We start from the raw sequence: 19,159 nt of genomic DNA on the forward strand, positions 1-19,159 counted from the left end.
GTTCTCCAGTGTTCGATGATATTCTAAATGACTGTGCTCCGGAGGTAAATTATATTATTAATGGTAATAATTATACTATAGGATACTATTTAGCAGATGGTATTTATCCTGAATGGGCCACATTTGTCAAATCAATCTCAAAGCCATAACGGGAGAAACGCAAGTTATTTGCACAGTATCAAGAAGGGCAAACAAAAGATGTGGAGCGAGCATTCGAAGTGTTGCAAGCACGCTTTGCAATTATACGTGGTTCAGCTCGCTTTTGGGAAAAGAAGAAGCTTGGCACCATAATAAGAGCTTGTATTATATTGCATAATATGATTGTTGAGGATGAAAGATACACTTATGCAGGAAATTTTGCTCAAGGCTTAGAGTATGATGATGTCGAAAATGGCTTATCACAACCTTAGCTGGGAGAAGAAGATTTTGCACCATACCATCAATTTCTTCAAAGAAATGCCTAACTTCGAAATAGGCAGCAGCATAGACAATTGAAAGAGGACTTGATTGAATACATATGGCAATTTCACAATGATTGTCGTCAACTATAGAGTTTAATTATGTTTTTCTTTGTATTAAGTAATTTTACAAATTAGTGTAATCCCGAATTATATATTGTGTATTATTGTTATATATGAATTTATTTAATATTAATATCTTTTAATAGTGAATTATTTTTAAATTTATAAATTTAAATTATATTATTGAAAAAAATTAATTACATTTATTTTAAGTATTTTAATTAATTAATTAAGTGGGACCATAAAAGAGACTAAAGTTAGTTCCTCCTAATGAAGAAGAGAGAGATGCTTTGAGTTCCTATTTACTATTTATGACGCAAAAACTAATGTGGAGTTACTTTTTATGACAGGTGGGCCATAAATAGGAATTGGGATAAATTCCCTACTGAAAATAGTCTAAGGGTTATTGACGGACGAGGATTTATACCGGTTCGGAATTCCACAAAATATTTCCGTTGTTAGTATAATCCAAACCAATAGACAATCCTCAAATCAAACTAAATTTGGTTGTCACAAATAACAAACCCCAAATAAGAATTAACCGAAGTATTTGAACTCCAGGTCGTCTCACAAGGAATTGCAATGAAGTGTTCAATTATTGGCTATGAAGATGCAAGGGGGTTTGGTTGATAGAAGGGGCAATAAAATAAATGACAAGAAAAGTAAAGAGAGCAATTATAGAAAGCAATTAATAAAGAGAGACATTCGTGGCAAGGTTTGAGATCATAGGCTTTCTATCCTAGTCATTAATCATAACAATACTTAACAAGAATTTATCTTATTTCGTCATCCCTAATGTTGGAAGAAGGTGTAGGTTATCTTCCATTAGAGAAAGTCAAACAAGACTAGTTAATCTCAAATAAAAAATCCTAATCAACTCACTAATTGAATTAGCAAGAGATTAGAGTCATTGAAAATGATATTAACTAACAACTCTACATCACCAATCTAAATTGGGTATTAATGACTCAAGATTGCCCAATTACTCTTCCCAAGCCAAGAATGCTCAAAATCTACTCTAAAGCCCAACCAAGCATTTTGTCAAATACTTGGAAGGCATAATAGAAAAGCATAGTAAAAATGCAAGAATAATAAATCTACCAACTACCAATTGCAAGGAAAGTAAATCAACAACTCAAATCATCAATTAAAAGAACATCAAACATTAAATTTCATTAAAAGAGATCTAAATCCAACATAAGCATCTATGAACATAAAAAGAAAGCATAAAAGGGAAATTAACATCATAAATTAAGAGAATGAAACTGTAGAAGTAAGAAATCATAAAGGAAACAAGAAGAAAAGATGAGATTAAACTTAGATCTAGGAGAAATTAACCTAACCTAATTCTAGAGAGAAGAGGGAGCTTCTCTCTCTAGAAACTAAACTACATGATGCCAAAACTCAAAATAATTGCTCACCCTTGCTTGGACTTCAATTCTGCATGAAATACACTTAGAAACAAGTTGGATTTGGGCCTGGGCAGCTTAGAAATCGTCCCAGTGTTTTGCCTTTAAGTGGGTCACGTGCGAGTATCGGCGCGTACGCGCCATGTGCGCGTGCGCGTCGATTGGCTATTTCTTCATCCGCGCAGACGCGTCATGTACGTGTGCACGTCGCTTATGTGATGTCTCTTCTGCGCGCGTGCGCGCCTTGTACGCTTGCGTGCCCATTGATGCATTTCCAATCCTTGTTTCCTCATGCATTCTCCACTTTGTATGCTTTTCTCCTTATTTCTTCCATCCAATACTTGCCTTATGAACTTGAAATCACTCAACAAACACATCAAGGCATCGAATGGAATTAAGGTGAGTTAAAATCACCAATTTAAGGGCCTAAAACGCATGTTTTCATATTTAAGCACAAATCAAGGGAGAATTGCAAAACCATACTATTTCATTGAATAAATGTGGGAGAAGGTGATAAAATCTCCCAAATTAAGCACAAGATAAACCACAAAATTTGGGTTTATCAAATCTCCCCACACTTAAACCAAGCATGTCCTCATGCTAAGAATAAAGAAGTACAAGAAAAAAGGGTATGAACATTTATTCAATGCAAATAAACTATATGCACCTATCTATATGAATGCAACTAAATGCAAAATGATTCTACCTACTTGGTTAAAAGTAAATCAATCTCCAAGAACATATATAAACAAGTAGGGCTAAGATCATATTACAATTTATGAATCCTACCAATTTGAATATCAAAATAAAGTTCAAACAGACTTGCAAGAAGGAAGCTCATGAAAGCCGGAAACAAGAAATTAAGCATCGAACCCTCACCGGAAGTGTATCCGCTCTAATCGCTCAAGTGTATAGGGTTGATCACTCAATTCTCTTCTACTCATGCTTTCCAAGATTTGTTTTTCATCTAACAATCAACAATTATTCAATGCATGTATACATTCATCATAAGGTCTTATTCATAGGTTGTAATGGGGCTAGGGTAAAGGTAGGGATGTATATGGTCAAGTGAGCTTGATATTTGAATCTTTGATTAACCTAAGCTCTCACCTAACACATATAACAACCTATACAATTCTAATACACAACCTAGCTACCCATGATTCCCACTTTTTTCGCATACTCATGCATTCTCTTTAATTAACATTCCATATGCATTGATTTTTATTGCCTTACTTTGAAGCATTTTTGTCCCCTTTTTATTTTTTTTCTCTTTTTTTCTTTTTCTATATTTTTTTATTATATATATATATATATGTTTTTTTTCTTTTTCTTTATTATTTTTTTCTAAAGTATATACAAACGTATCAATGCATATAGTTTTACATATAGTGCATGAATATGTGCCCAATTCCCAATATTTTTAACAAAAAAAAAATTACACTTTTACCTCAACCAATGTCCCAAGTTTCCCATACCCAAATGATACACACCCTCACAAGCCTAAGCTAATCAAAGATCCAAATCAAGGACATTTATTGTTTTTCACTTAAGGGTAATGATGTGCTAGAATTAAGAACAAAAGGATTAAATAGGCTCAAAGTTGGCTAACAATGGTTGATGAAAGGTAGGCTATTTGGGTAAGTGAGCTAAATGAAATGATGGCTGATGAGCAGATAATTTATACGCTTTTTGGCATTGTTTTTAGTATGTTTTTAGTAGAATCTAGTTACTTTTAGGGATGTTTTCATTAGTTTTTATGTTAAATTCACATTTCTGGACTTTACTATGAGTTTGTGTGTTTTTCTGTGATTTCAGGTATTTTCTGGCTGAAATTGAGGGACTTGAGCAAAAATCAGATTCAGAGGTAGAAGAAGGACAGCTGATGCTGTTGGATTCTGACCTCCCTGCACTCAAAGTAGATTTTCTGGAGCTACAGAACTCAAAATGGCGCGTTTCCAATTGCGTTGGAAAGTAGACATCCAGGGCTTTCCAGAAATATATAATAGTCCATACTTTGGCTGAGTTTAGACGGCGTAAAAGGGCGTTGAATGCTAGTTCTACGCTGCTGTCTGGAGTTAAACGCCAGAAACATGTCACAAACCAGAGTTGAACGCCAGAAATACGTTATAACCTGGCGTTCAACTCCAGAAAGAGCCTCTGCATGTGTAACATTCAAGCTCAGCCCAAGCACACACCAAGTGGGCCCCAGAAGTGGTTTTATACATCAATTACTTACTTCTGTAAACCCTAGTAGCTAGTTTATTATAAATAGGACTTTTTACTATTGTATTAGACATCTTTGGAAAATCCTGGATTGTATTTTGATCCTGTGATCACGTTTTGGGGGCTGGCCATTTGGCCATGCCTGAACCTCTCACTTATGTATTTTCAAACGGTAGAGTTTCTACACTCCATAGATTAAGGTGTGGAGCTCTGCTGTTCCTCATGAATTAATGCAAAGTACTACTGTTTTTCTATTCAACTCAACTTATTCCGCTTCTAAGATATTTATTCGCACTTCAACCTGAATGTGATGAACGTGACAATCATCATCATTCCCTATGATTTCTTTTTGTTTTATTTTCAAAAAATTTTTCAAAAAACCTTTCAAAAATTTCTCCTTTGTTTTCGAAAAAAAAAATTTTAAATAAAAATGTTTTCAAAAATATATTTTTCTTCAGAATTTTTAAGAATGAATTCTAGTGTTTCATAAAGCATGTTGAAGCTTGGCTGGCTGTAAAGCCATGTCTAATTCTTTTGGATAGGGCATGTTAGGCGTGTCATGTCTGAGTTACATACTAAAGCCTGGCTGGCTATTAAGCCATGCCTGACCCTTTGATTGGAGCTTTAGACTAAAGAGCATAAGATTCCTGGAATTCATATTAAAAATTTTGGAATCGTTATTTTTCTTTTTCAAAATGATTTTCGAAAAAATTAAAAGAAAATACAAAAAAATCATAAAATCATAAAAATAAAAAATATTTCATGTTTCTTGTTTGAGTCTTGAGTCAAGTTGAAAGTTTGGTGTCAATTGCATATTCATCTTGCATTTTTCGAAAAATTCATGCATTCATAGTGTTCTTCATGATCTTCAAGTTGTTCTTGGTAAGTCTTCTTGTTTGATCTTGATGTTTTCTTGTTTTGTGTCTTTTCTTGTTTTTCATATGTATTTTTGCATTCATAGTGTCTAGACATGAAAGATTTCTAAGTTTGGTGTCTTGCATGTTTTCTTTGCATTAAAAATTTTTCAAAAATAAGTTCTTGATGTTCATCTTGACATTCAAAGTGTTCTTGGTGTTCATCTTGACATTCATAGCATTCTTGCATGCATTCATTGTTTTGATCCAAAATTTTCATGCATTGAATCTTTTTCATGTTTTTCCATCTCATCATTAAAAATTCAAAAATAAAAAAAATATCTTTCCCTTTTTCTCTCTTAAAATTTCGAAAATTAGATTTGACTTTTTCAAAAAATTTTAAAATCTAGTTGTTTCTTATGAGTCAAATCAAGTTTTCAATTTAAAAAGCTTATCTTTTTCAAAATCTTTTTCAAAAATCAAATCTTTCTTAGTTATTTTTGAAAATTTTAAAAATATTTTTCAAAAATCTTTTTCCTAATTTTATATCAAATTTTCGAAAATAACAATAACAATTAATGTTTTGATTCAAAAATTTCAAGTTTGTTACTTGCTTGATAAGAAAGATTCAAACTTTAAGTTCTAGAATCATATTTTGTGATTTCTTGTGAATCAAGTCATTAATTGTGATTTTAAAAATCAAATCTTTTTCAAAAAAACTAATTTCAATCATATCTTTTCAAAAATATCTTCTTATCTTATCCTTTTCAAAAATTTGATTTCAAAATATCTTTTCTAACTTCCTAACCTCTTATCTTTTCAAAATTTATTTCAACTAACTAACTAACTTTTTGTTTGTTTCTTATCTTTTTCAAAACTACCTAACTAACTCTCTCTCTCTAATTTTTGAAAATATCTCCCCCCTTTTTCAAAATTTCTTTTTAATTAACTAATTATTTTAACTTTTGATTTTAAAATTTTCGAAAACTACTAACCTTTTTCAAAAACTATTTTCGAAAATCACTAACCCTTTTTCAAAAATAATTTTCAAAAATCCTTCTCCCTCATCTCCTTCTAATTATTCATTCATCCACTAACACTTCTCTTCATCTCACATCACTGCTCCTATCCTTACCCTTGTGTTTGGATTCTTCATTCTTCTTCACCCCTATTCCTTTTCTTCTTCTACTAATAATAAGGAATCTCTTTACTGTGACATAGAGGATTCCTCTTCTTTTCTTGTTCTCTTCTCTTTCTTATGAGCAGGAACAAGGAAAAAGGCATTCTTGTTGCTTCTGACATGCTTTCAGAATGGACCATCTTGGATATATTCTATGATGGTCTGTCTGAATTAGCTAAGATGTCATTGGATACTTCTGCAGGTGGGTCCATTCACCTAAAGAAAATGCCTGCAGAAGCTCAAGAACTCATTGACATGGTTGCTAATAACCAGTTCATGTACACTTCTGTAAGGAATCCTGTGAGTAATGGGACGCCTATGAAGAAGGGAGTTCTTGAAATTGATACTCTGAATGCCATATTGGCTCAGAATAAAATATTGACTCAGCAAGTCAATATGATTTCTCAGAGTCTGAATGGAATGCAAGCTGCATCCAACAGTACTCAAGAGGCATCTTCTGAAGAAGAAGTTTATGATCCTGAAAACCCTGCAATAGCAGAGGTAAATTATATGGGTGAATCTTATGGAAACACCTATAATTCGTCATGGAGAAATCATCCAAATTTCTCATGGAAGGATCAAAAGCCTCAACAAGGCTTTAATAATGGTGGAAGAAATAGGTTTAACAATAGTAAACCTTTTCCATCATCCACTCAGCAACAGACAGAGAACTCTGAACAAAATACCTCTAATTTAGCAAACTTAGTCTCTGAACCATTCATGAGCTCTGATGAGTATTCCTCTTATGAAGAGAATGAGGATGTTACTGAAGAGCAAGTTACCAAGTACCTTGGTGCAATCATGAAGCTGAATGCCAAATTATTTGGTATTGAGACTTGGAAAGATGAACCTCCCTTGTTCACCAATGAACTGAGTGATCTGGATCAACTGAGATTGCCTCGGAAGAAACAGGATCCTGGAAAGTTCGCAATACCTTGTACCATAGGCAACATGATCTTTGAAAAGGCTCTGTGTGACCTTGGTTCAGGGATAAACCTCATGCCCCTCTCTGTAATAGAGAAACTGGGAATCTTTGGGGTGCAAGCTGCTAAAATCTCATTAGAAATGGCAGACAATTCAAGAAAACAGGCTTATGGACAAGTAGAGGATGTGTTAGTAAAGGTTGAAGGCCTTTACATCCCTGCTGATTTCTTAGTCCTAGATACTGGGAGGGATGAGGATGAATCCATCATTCTTGAAAGACCCTTCCTAGCCACAGCAAGACCTGTGATTGATGTTGATAGAGGTGAACTAGTCCTTCAATTGAATGAGGACTCCCTTGTGTTCAAAACTCAAGGTCATCCTTCTGTAAACATGGAGAGGAAGCATAAAAAGCTTCTCTCAAAACAGAGTCAACCAGAGCCCCCACAATCAAACTCTAAGTTTGGTGTTGAACTCCCATATCCAAACTCTAAGTTTGGTGTTGGGGAGTTTCAACAATGCTCTGAACATCTGTGAGGCTCCATGAGAGCCCACTGTCAAGCTATTAACATTAAAGAAGCGCTTGTTGGGAGGCAACCCAATTTTTATCTAATTTTTATTTTCATGGTTTTTCATGTTTTATTAGGTTCATGATCATGTGGAGTCACAAAATAAATATAAAAATTGAAAACGGAATCAAAAACAGCAGAAAAAATCACACCCTGGAGGAAGACCTTACTGGCATTTAAACGCCAGTAAGAAGCATCTGGCTGGCGTTCAACGCCAGAACAGAGCATGGTTCTGGCGCTGAACGCCCAAAATGGGCAGCATATGGGCGTTTGAACGCCAGAATTGCACCCTGGAGAAGAGCTGGCGCTGAACGCCCAGAACAAGCATGGTTCTGGCGTTCAATGCCAGAAATGGGCAACAAATGGGCGTTCAACGCCCAGAACAAGCACCAATCTGGCGCTGAACGCCCAGAGTTGTGTGCAAGGGCATTTTGCATGCCTAATTGGGTGCAGGGATGTAAATCCTTGACACCTCAGGATCTGTGGATACCACAGGATCATCTCAGGATCTGTGAATCCCACAGGATCCCCACCCACCTCACCCTCTCCCTCTCCATTCATGGTCATCCCTTCTGTTTTCCATTCACCACTCACATCCATACACACATCCCTCCAACTCCTCCATATCTTCTTCTTCTTCTATTCTTTCTTCTTTTGCTCGAGGGCAAGCAATATTCTAAGTTTGGTATGGTAAAAGCATAAGCTTTTTGTTTTTTCATTACCAATGATGGCACCTAAGACCGGAGAAACCTCTAGAAAAGGGGAAGGGAAGACAAAGGCTTCCACCTCCGAGTCATGGGAGATGGAAAGATTCATCTCAAGGGTCTATAGCTCAGTGGTAGAACATGTGGCTGCAAATCAAGAGATCCCTGAGATACCTCAGGGGACGCACTTCCCTCCACATAAATATTGGGAGCAAATCAACACCTCCTTAGGAGAATTAAGTTCCAACATGAGACAATTAAGGGTGGAACATCAAGAGCACTCCATCATCCTTCATGAGATTAGAGAAGATCAAAAAGCAATGAGGGAGGAGCAACAAAGACAAGGAAGAGACATAGAAGAGCTCAAGGACATCATTGGTTCCTCAAGAAGGAAACGCCACCATCACTAAGGTAGACTCATTCCTTGTTCTTACTTTCTCTGTTTTTCGTTTTCTATGTTAAGTGCTTATCTATGTTTGTGTCTTCAGTACATGATCATTAGTATTTAGTAACTTTGTCTTAAAGTTATGAATGTCCTATGAATCCATCACCTCTCTTAAATGAAAAATGTTTTAATTCAAAAGAACAAGAAGTATATGAGTTTCGAATTTATCCTTGAACTTAGTTTAATTATATTGATGTGGTGACAATACTTTTTGTTTTTTGAATGAATGCTTGAACAGTGCATATATCTACAAGTCCCGCTCATCTGATTGGAGCTATGTTTTATTGATAGTTTGGAATTTATAGTATATTCTCTTCTTTTTATCCTATTTTATTTTCAGTTGCTTGGGGACAAGCAACAATTTAAGTTTGGTGTTGTGATGAGCGGATAATTTATACGCTTTTTGGTATTGTTTTTAGTATGTTTTTAGTAGAATATAGTTACTTTTAGGGATGTTTTCATTAGTTTTTATGTTAAATTCATATTTCTGGACCTTACTATGAGTTTGTGTATTTTTCTGTGATTTCAGGTATTTTCTGGCTGAAATTGAGGGACTTGAGCAAAAATCAGATTCAGAGGTAGAAGAAGGACTGCTGATGCTGTTGGATTCTGACCTCCCTACACTCAAAGTGAATTTTCTGGAGCTACAGAACTCAAAATGACGCGCTTCTAATTGCGTTGGAAAGTAGACATCCAGGGCTTTCCAGCAATGTATAATAGTCTATACTTTGGCCGAGTTTAGATGGCGTAAAAGGGCGTTTAATGCCAGTTCTACGCTGCTGTATGGAGTTAAACGCCAGAAACATGTCACAAACCAGAGTTGAACGCCAGAAATACGTTACAACCTGGCGTTCAACTCCAGAAAGAGCCTCTGCACGTGTAACATTCAAGCTCAGCCCAAGCACACACCAAGTGGGCTCCGGAAGTGGATTTATACATCAATTACTTACTTCTGTAAACCCTAGTAGCTAGTTTATTATAAATAGGACTTTTTACTATTGTATTAGACATCTTTGGAAAATCCTGGATTGTATTTTGATCCTGTGATCACGTTTTGGGGGCTAGCCATTCGGCCATGCCTGAACCTCTCACTTATGTATTTTCAAACGGTAGAGTTTCTACACTCCATAGATTAAGGTGTGGAGCTCTGCTGTTCCTCATGAATTAATGCAAAGTACTACTGTTTTTCTATTCAACTCAACTTATTCCGCTTCTAAGATATTCATTCGCACTTCAACCTGAATGTAATGAACATGACAATTATCATCATTCCCTATGAACGCGTGCCTGACAACCATTTTCGTTCTACCTTAGATTGAATGAGTATCTCTTGGATCTCTTAATCAGAATCTTCGTGGTATAAGCTAGATTGATGGCGGCATTCATGAGAGTCCGGAAAGTCTAAACCTTGTCTGTGGTATTCCGAGTAGGACTCTGGGATTGAATGACTGTGACGAACTTCAAACTCGCGAGTGCTGGGCGTAGTGACAGACGCAAAAGGAGGGTGAATCCTATTCCAGTATGATCGAGAACCTCAGATGATTAGCCGTACTGTGACAGAGCATTTGGACCATAGCAATTATTATCCGCCTGACTGAGATTTACAAGGTGACCATAGCTTGCTTCATACCAACAATCTGCGTGGGATCGACCCTTACTCACGTAAGGTTTATTACTTGGACGACCCAGTGCACTTGCTGGTTAGTTGTATCGAAGTTGTGAATGAAAAACGATTTTATTAAGACGTGCATACAGAGTTTTTAGCGCCGTTGCCTGAGATCACAATTTCGTGCACCAATGGCCTCAATCATATAAATGCATGTATACATGGAATAATGGACATAAAGAATCAAACAAATCAAAGATTACAATCATAGAGAGAGAATAATACACACAAGAATGGAAAATAAGTGGTTATAAGATGTAACCACACAATTGGGCTCAAAACTCACATGCTTGTGTCCTTAGCTCAAAAATCATGTTCCAAAATAAATTCTTCAACCAAGTTCAATACAAATTTTTTTTTCAAATTGGTAGGGTGCCCTAAAAACAGTTTCTTGGAAAAGAAATCATCACCCTAACCAAGTAGTCCTAAAATAAAGAGAAGTAATAAAATATGTACAAATTCTAACTAACATGCAATGCAACAACTAATCTAACAAAGACAAAAATTAAAAATTGGTGTTGAAAAAGGAAGTTGTTACCCATGGAGGTCGGTCGGACGACCTCCCCACACTTAGAAATTTGCACCGTCCTCGGTGCATGCAAAGAAGAGCAATGTGGACGGGTTGCTACAATTGATGAGCTCCTCCAAAGGGTTGTTCGGAAGGACTTGTTTGTTGTCCCATTTAGAAGCTTTCTTTTTCCTCTTTCGGTGACCAATCTAAAGGGAAAGAAAAAGAAAGAAAATTAAGCCTACAACAAAGATATCAAAGCAAATAGAACATAGGCGAGAGCTAATGCCAAATAAGAGTAAGGTTCTCACTACATGGTAGCTACAACATGTGAGTGAGAAAATAATATAAGCTAAGGCATATTAAATAACACTTGATGCAAGAGTAAAGTCAAATGAAGAGCACTCAAAAGCATCAAGTTCGACTAGAAAGAGTGGGTCATGAAAGACATGCAAGTTCATATCAATGCACACAGAATATAAGAGTCATACAAGATTAAGCATTGATTTAAAAGTTTTATCACCCAACAATATCAAACAAGTCAAGAAGTACCAATATTAACCAAGAAATTCTCAACAATTGAGTAAGAAAATTCAACCCCATTATTCAAATAAGAAGCTAAAAAAGAAGAAGGTAAAAACAGGCTATAAAAACAAAATGAAAATGCAAAGAATAAAAGTATGCGAATGCAATGGACAAAAGAAAATGGAAGATGAGAAAAAAACTCTTTTTTTTATACCGGCGCGGACGCGTCATGCACGTTTACGCGCTGATGTGCATTTTGGCCGAAGGGCGCGTACGTGCCAGGTGCGCGCACGCACGGGTTAGGTTGGGCGCAGGGCACAATGTCAGCTCAGGATTGGCCCAACTCTTTGGAAAATGTACCAGGAGGGCACGCAATCGACGCGCGTGCGCACAGCGTGCGTACGCGTGCATTGCGCAATTATAGTCAACAGCGCGTACGCGCCAGGTGCGCGTACGCGCGGGTTGGTTTGTGCCTTAGGCCCAATATTCGCACAGTGCAGGCCTAACTCTCGGATTTTTGGCTGGGGTGGAATTTTTGCATCCACGCGTACATGGCGCGTCCGCGTGGATGGTCGAAAATGCTTGAGGCGCGCGTACGTGCACGCGCGGGTTGGTGCTCTATTTTTCAAAATTTTTTTCAAGTTCTTGCACCAAACCAAGCCTTCCGAACAGCTACCAAAACACCCTAAAACCTTATTTAACATATCAAACCACCAAATAAACTCAACAAACAAAACAAAACATGGAATTAAACTAATTCTATTAATATGTACAAAAGAGAGAAAAATGAAAAGAGTTTACCATGGTGGGGTGTCTCCCACCTAGCACTTTTAGTTTAAGTCCTTAAGTTGGACATTTGGTGGGGGTCCTTGCTAGGGTGGTTTATGCTTGAATTCATCCTTGAATCTCTACCAATGTTTGCATATCCAATGTCCACCGGGATCCCAAATTAGGCGCACAAGGCCTTCAAGTAAGCTTAAGTAAATGACAAGGCCCCAAGAGTTTTGATTGTTGAAATGAATTCTGGGGTCCCAAACCTTGTTCTTGCACCCATCTTCTCGTTGACTACCATAGTTAAATTTAGGTGACAAGGCTTGTGAATTCTCAATTAAGCATCCAAACATTCTCCTAGACCCATGCAATTTGGTTTTATAGTAACCATTGCTATTCAACTTCGAGCATGCAACCATCATGAACTTAGAGTGATGTTTCCAACCACTTACCATCTCTCTCCTACTCTTAACTCCACAAAGAGCTCTAAGTTGACCATCATTTTCAAGCAAAGCATATTCAAGTGAGAAGGTAAAGCTTAGGGATAAGAATTTTAGCCACTTAAATGTTGTGTTGGATGATGGTGACTTAGGAAGGGGGACCTCCCCACACTTAGCCAATGCGATGTCCATTCTCTTGTGGTCTTTCTTGACTACCTCCACCTCTTGGCAAGCTTCTTCAACTTCAACCCCTTGCCCACCAACTTCTTCTACACATTCTTCATTGGTGGAGCTTGCTTCTTGCTCAACCTCTTCCTCTTGGTAGCTTCCTTCCAATTCAATCTCTTCTTCATTGATTACCAAGGGTATGGGAGGTGAGGTATCTTCTTCCTTACCCTCTATGTCAAGCCCAATTGGAGAGGATTCAATTGTAGATAGGAACTCTTTAATGATTGAATCCATCTCTTGATCAATCTCTTCAAGATCTTCAATCGTGGTATGTGTTGGAGGTTGTACACCCTCCTCAACATCAATGTCGAGCTTCTTGAAAGAGGGCTCTATAACTATATGCTCCCATGGGCTTCCAACATCTCCTAGATTTTCAACCACTTCTTCCGGCTCAATTATCTCAACTTTCTCCCCTTGTGACAATTCTTGCTTCAACTCCTCTTCTCCACCTTGAAGCTCTAGACTCACTCCCTCACTATGCTCCTTAATTGCTTCTCCACATTCAACAATGGGAGTTCCTTGATCGCATAGGCTTAGGCGGGAGGAGACCATATTGCGAACGGCTTCTACTATGGTAGCTATCTTGGCTTCTAACTCCTTGAACTCCTTTTGGTCCTCTTCTTGCCTTCAAATGTAAGAACTAACACATTCTTGGAGAGAATCTTCCATTGGAGGTGGTGTGAAAAAAGAAGGTTCATTGTTTGGGAGAAAATTTTCATAATTGGAAGTTGGTCCATCTTGGTAAGGGTATGGAGGTGGTGTATATTGAGGTGGTTCTTGAGAGTAATTATGTTGGAATGGTGGTGGTTCCATATATGGTTCATATGGTTCATAAGGTGGTTGGTATGGTGTATAAGGATTAGGGTCATAATGAGGTGTTTGGTGGTAGGAGGCTTGTGAGTAAGGTGGTTTAAAGTCATGTTGAGGGGGTGGTTCATAGGCATGTGGTGGTGGTTGTTGATAATCACAATAAGGGTCACCACATTCATTAGATTAATATGCATTAGGATTATGATTATACCCATAAGAATCCGGAGGTTGTTGTTGCCAAGAAGGTTGATCAATCCCTTGAGACTCCTCCCATCTTTGATTGTTCCATCCTTGATGCACATTCTCATTGAAGCTTCTATTCCCTACAACATAATTTGAACCAAACTCATAGACAAAGCGGTGAGAATTCATAGAAGCAAATAAAAACAAAAACTAACAAAAATGTGAACAAAGTCCTAAACCTAACAAAAACTAACAAACAAACAAAAGGCAAACATATTCACATATTCACAATAGCCAATAATGTAACACCATTGTAACTCGCCGGCAACGGCGCCATTAATTTGATGGACGAGGATTTATACCGGTTCGGAATTCCACAAAATATTTTCGTTGTTAGTATAGTCCAAACCAATAGTCAATCCTCAAATCAAACTAAATTTGGTTGTCACAAATAACAAACCCCAAATAAGAATTAACCGAAGTATTTGAACTCCGGGTCGTCTCACAAGGAATTGCAATGAAGTGTTCAATTATTGGCTATGAAGATGCAACGGGTTTGGTTGATAGAAGGGGCAATAAAATAAATGACAAGAAAAGTAAAGAGAGCAATTAAAGAAAGCAATTAATAAAGAGAGACATTCGTGGCAAGGTTTGAGATCATAGGCTTTCTATCCTAGTCATTAATCATAACAATACTTAACAAGAATTTATCTTATTTCGTCATCTCCAATGTTGGAAGAAGGTGTAAGTTATCTTCCATTAGCTATAGAGAAAGTCAATCAAGACTAGTTAATCTCAAATCAAAAATCCTAATCAACTCACTAATTGAATTAGCAAGAGATTAGAGTCATTAAATATGATATTAACTAACAACTCTACATCACCAATCTAAATTGGGTATTAATGACTCAAGATTGCCCAATTACTCTTTCCAAGCCAAGAATGCTCAAAATCTACTCTAAAGTCCAACCAAGCATTTTGTCAAACACTTGGAAGGCATAAAAGGAAAGCATAGTAAAAATACAAGAATAATAAATCTACCAACTACCAATTGCAAGGAAAGTAAATCAACAACTCAAATAATCAATTAAAAGAACATCAAACATTAAATTTCATTAAAAGATATCTAAATCCAACATAAGCATCCATGAACATAAAAGAAAGCATAAAAGAGAAACTAACATCATAAACTAAGAGAATGAAAGTGTAGAAGCAAGAAATCATAAAGGAAACAAGATAAAAAGATGAGATTGAACCTAGATCTAGAAGAAATTAACCTAACCTAATTCTAGAGAGAAGAGGGAGCTTCTCTCTCTAGAAACTAAACTACATGATGCCAAAACTAAAAACAATTGCTCCTCCTTGCTTGAACTTCAATTCTGCATGAAATACACTCTGAAACAAGTTGGATTTGGGCTTGGGCAGCTCAGAAATCGCCCCAGCATTTTGCCTTTAAGTGGGTCACGTGCGAGTATCGGTGCATACGCGCCATGTGCGTGTGCGCGTCGATTGGCTATTTCTTTATCCGTGCGGACGGGTCATGTACGCGTGCGCGTCTCTTATGCGATGTCTCTCCTGCGTGCGCGCGCCTTGTACGCTTGCGCGCCCATCGATGCATTCCCAGTCCTTTTTTCCTCATACATTCTCCACTTTGTATGCTTTTCTCCTCATTTCTTCCATCCAATACTTGCCTTATGAACCTGAAATCACTCAACAAACACATCAAGGCATCGAATGGAGTTAATGTGAGTTAAAATCACCAATTTAAGAGCCTAAAAAGCATGTTTTCACATTTAAGCACAAATCAAGGGAGAATTGCAAAACCATGCTATTTCATTAAATAAATGTGGGAAAAGGTGATAAAATCCCCCAAATTAAGCACAAGATAAACCACGAAATTGGAGTTTATCAGTTATTCGCTATCAGACAATCCTTTGACTCCTAATAAAGTCTTTTCTGAATCAGTGAATTTGTTGCTTTCACATTTGTTTTTCTCCCAATTTTTCTTTATTATTATTATTATTACTATTTTAAAATTGTTCGTCGTTGCCTTGCTAATTTGCTATTGGATTTGGATCTTTTAAAGTTTAAATTTTATTTTAGAGAGTAAAATGTGATCTTCTATTCTTAAATAATTTCTCTTTTATATTTATTTTTAGTTCCACCTATAAAATAAATAATAAAAGATCATATTTTACTCTCTAAAATAAAATTCAAATTTTAAAGGATCCAAATCCTTTGCTATCATATGTATAGATGTATAGATTCTATGCACATCACACACAAATGATGCAACTAGGTCTAGGTAGCACCCACCAAAAGAGCTACCAAAAACCAAAAAGGTCTCTCTCTCTCTCTTTCCTTCGTTTTCTAAAGGCATTGGAAACTAATGAAATTCCTTTGGTAAAATACGAGACATTTTCTCTTGAAAAAGGCATGTATGATTCAAAGGATCGATATGGCTGCTCTTGGGTGGCATTGGTAGTTGCAGTTAATTGAACAATATTACATAATTAATAAAATTTATTATTTTTTATTTATATTTAACTATGTTAAGAATAAGGTTAAATACTACGTTAACATACAGATGATGATATTTAAGGTGTGTTTAAACGTGTGTCCGGTGGAAATTATTTTATTTTTTCTAAAATACGATTGGACACAGAAGACATACATATCAAATGAATATTGATGAGTGTCGTGTCCAAAATGTATCGACATATTGACATAATAACTCAGCAAAGTAAACGTGTTTTATTGGTCCTTTTAGAATGTATTTAGATTAAGTGTGAGAGATAGTCTCATATTAAAAAATAAAAAAAATAAAAAAGTGAAGAATTTAATTTATAATATAAAAGGCCAATGCATTATTTGGATTAAATGTGGTATTTTCATATTTTGTGTTTTTTCACTTGACTCCTACTAAATCAATAGAGCATATATATCTTACTCATTTTTTACTTATCCATTTTTTCATTTTTTAACTATCCATTTTTCCATTATATATATATTTGTAAAAGATAAGTAAGTTCCCTCTAGTCAAGTTTAGAACATATCTCTCTAACTTTTTGTAAAACAAATTATCTATCAAAATAACTCAGAATTCGTGTTCACAAGATTGTGGGTCATGCATCCCTTCTAGCTGGCTGCCTTTATTTAAAAAGATGAGGTTGATATGGCTAATTAAGGACTTGATTCTAGCAATAGACACCAAGAATCTATGTGTATTTTTTGCCGGGTGTAAATAGGGCCCTTGAAGTGTTGTAGAAAAGTATTTTCCACATTAATCAAACTCGCTTTTGCTTCTTATTAGGCAAATCAATTATTAATGATACTGTTTTCCACGTTGAGCTGCAAACCCCACTTGCTTTTTGTCATTTCTTCTTGAGAAGACGCCTCTTTAACCATCGCTTTCTGCTTTATATATATATCAAAGTGTTGTCTTCATCACTAGATAAGTTTGATTTTGGTGCAAGTTGACAAAGTAAGAACATAATAAAGTGTCAATTTATTTAGCCACATCTAGAGGGAGAAAAAGATAAAAGAAAAATGTGGATGTGGCTTGATCTTATGTCAGCATGGATGAATTAATCTCTGATTCAATTATTACGTTTGATGAAGAATAATATTAATCATTTGAAGTTTGAGATTCTTTTGCTCAGCTTTCCATGTGGATGGAATAATCAAATTATAACTAAATGAGGGAAGTTTATAAGTCACTTTTAGAATTTAGATCCTTCCTCATCATATCCATTCAGTACTAGAAATGATTATTATTGTTTGGAAGAAAAGAACGTGTTATATATATGCAGACACTTTTTTGCGCAAGTCAGAGACGCCAATGACTATGCACAAGATTTCTGATCTTCAATAGAGTGAGCCTGATTCTGTGAAATTGACGATGACCATTTGCATTTTGTGGATCTTAGAGAGAGTGAGCCTGATTTTGTATAGATTGAGGCTTATATGGAATAATCACTCAATTTATATGACTTTAGTGATAGGCAACTTGATATTTGTGGGGTAAATTCATTATTTTTTAAATTTTGGGTCAAAAATATTTTATCTAAAAAGGAATAATAATAATAATAATAATAATAATAATAATAATAATAATAATAATAATAATAATAATAATAATGTATATAAAAATAATAAATTCAATAAATAATAGTTAAAATATTATTTTAGTCCCAATATTTGCACCGAATTCTAATTTAATTTTTAATGTTTCAACCGTCCTATTTAAGTTCCAAAAACTTTTAAACGTCCTTTTTTAATTCCAAAAAAGTTTTAAGCAAGTTTAACATTATCCCACCATTAAATTTAGCACAAACAATTTGCATATTGAAGAGTCAATATCATTTAATTTCAGTACGTAAGAAAAATTAATCCACCAAAAGATCACTAATATAAAAGTTTTTTTTTTTTTATTTTGAAGCATTAATAATTGATTATTATGATTTGGAATTTTGTATATGTATTTAACATTTTTTTTAGTTTTATAGAAAATATTTCATTTTAATTATAAGAAAAATGATAAATAAATATATTGATGCATCCACCGGTTGATTTTGTGACTCTAGAACTTGTATTTATTCTCCAGATTATCGACTTTGTTCTTATACTGCTGTCATGTAGGACATTTCGTTAATTATTTATCTTTGATCTCCGGTGGGACTAAATTGAAGCTAAATGTAACTTTTTTGGATTCAAATAGGACACTTTAAACCTTAAGGACTAAAACAGAATTACGCCCAAACGTAGGGGATTAATTTAGTACTTTATCCAAAAAGAAATTAAGAAGTGTTACAAAAAAAGTTTTGGTTATGTTTTTCTAACAAATAATGGATGAAGAAAATATGACTTAACTAGTATCGTTATTAACCTCCACACACATTACTCATTCTGTTAATTATTATTATCAAATTTAATGATATATAAGATTACATTGAACTTGTTTAAAATTTTTTTGGAACAAAAATAAAACGTTAATTTAAAAGGTTAGGGATCAAATTAAGATTTGGCCTAAACGTTAGGATCAAAATAGTACTCTTTAAATAATAATAGAATGTTTTGAAAAAATATGCGTAAAATATTCAAAATTTGAATAATATAAAATTTTCTTATATTAGGAAACATTAGTTTTAAAACTTTAATTTATTCATTTATTTATGAATAATACTTCAACTCGTTTTT

At 35.2% G+C, this 19,159-nt stretch overlaps 1 long non-coding RNA gene and 1 pseudogene across 1 annotated transcript in view; one reads left to right on the forward strand and one right to left on the reverse strand.

Moving 5' to 3' along the window:
- Window positions 1–410, forward strand: part of LOC107620260 — a 20,081-nt pseudogene extending 19,671 nt beyond the window's left edge.
- Window positions 8,420–19,159, reverse strand: part of LOC110267923 — a 21,890-nt gene continuing 11,150 nt past the window's right edge. The window contains exons 3-5 of the long non-coding RNA XR_002355900.1: window positions 11,848–11,855; window positions 9,478–9,481; window positions 8,420–8,430 (exon numbers count right to left, since the gene is read on the reverse strand). This is a non-coding gene — a long non-coding RNA (uncharacterized LOC110267923). The remainder of the gene's footprint in view (window positions 8,431–9,477; window positions 9,482–11,847; window positions 11,856–19,159) is intronic.

This window comes from Arachis ipaensis, chromosome B10, assembly GCF_000816755.2.
Source record: "Arachis ipaensis cultivar K30076 chromosome B10, Araip1.1, whole genome shotgun sequence".
Classification (NCBI taxonomy): domain Eukaryota; kingdom Viridiplantae; phylum Streptophyta; class Magnoliopsida; order Fabales; family Fabaceae; genus Arachis; species Arachis ipaensis.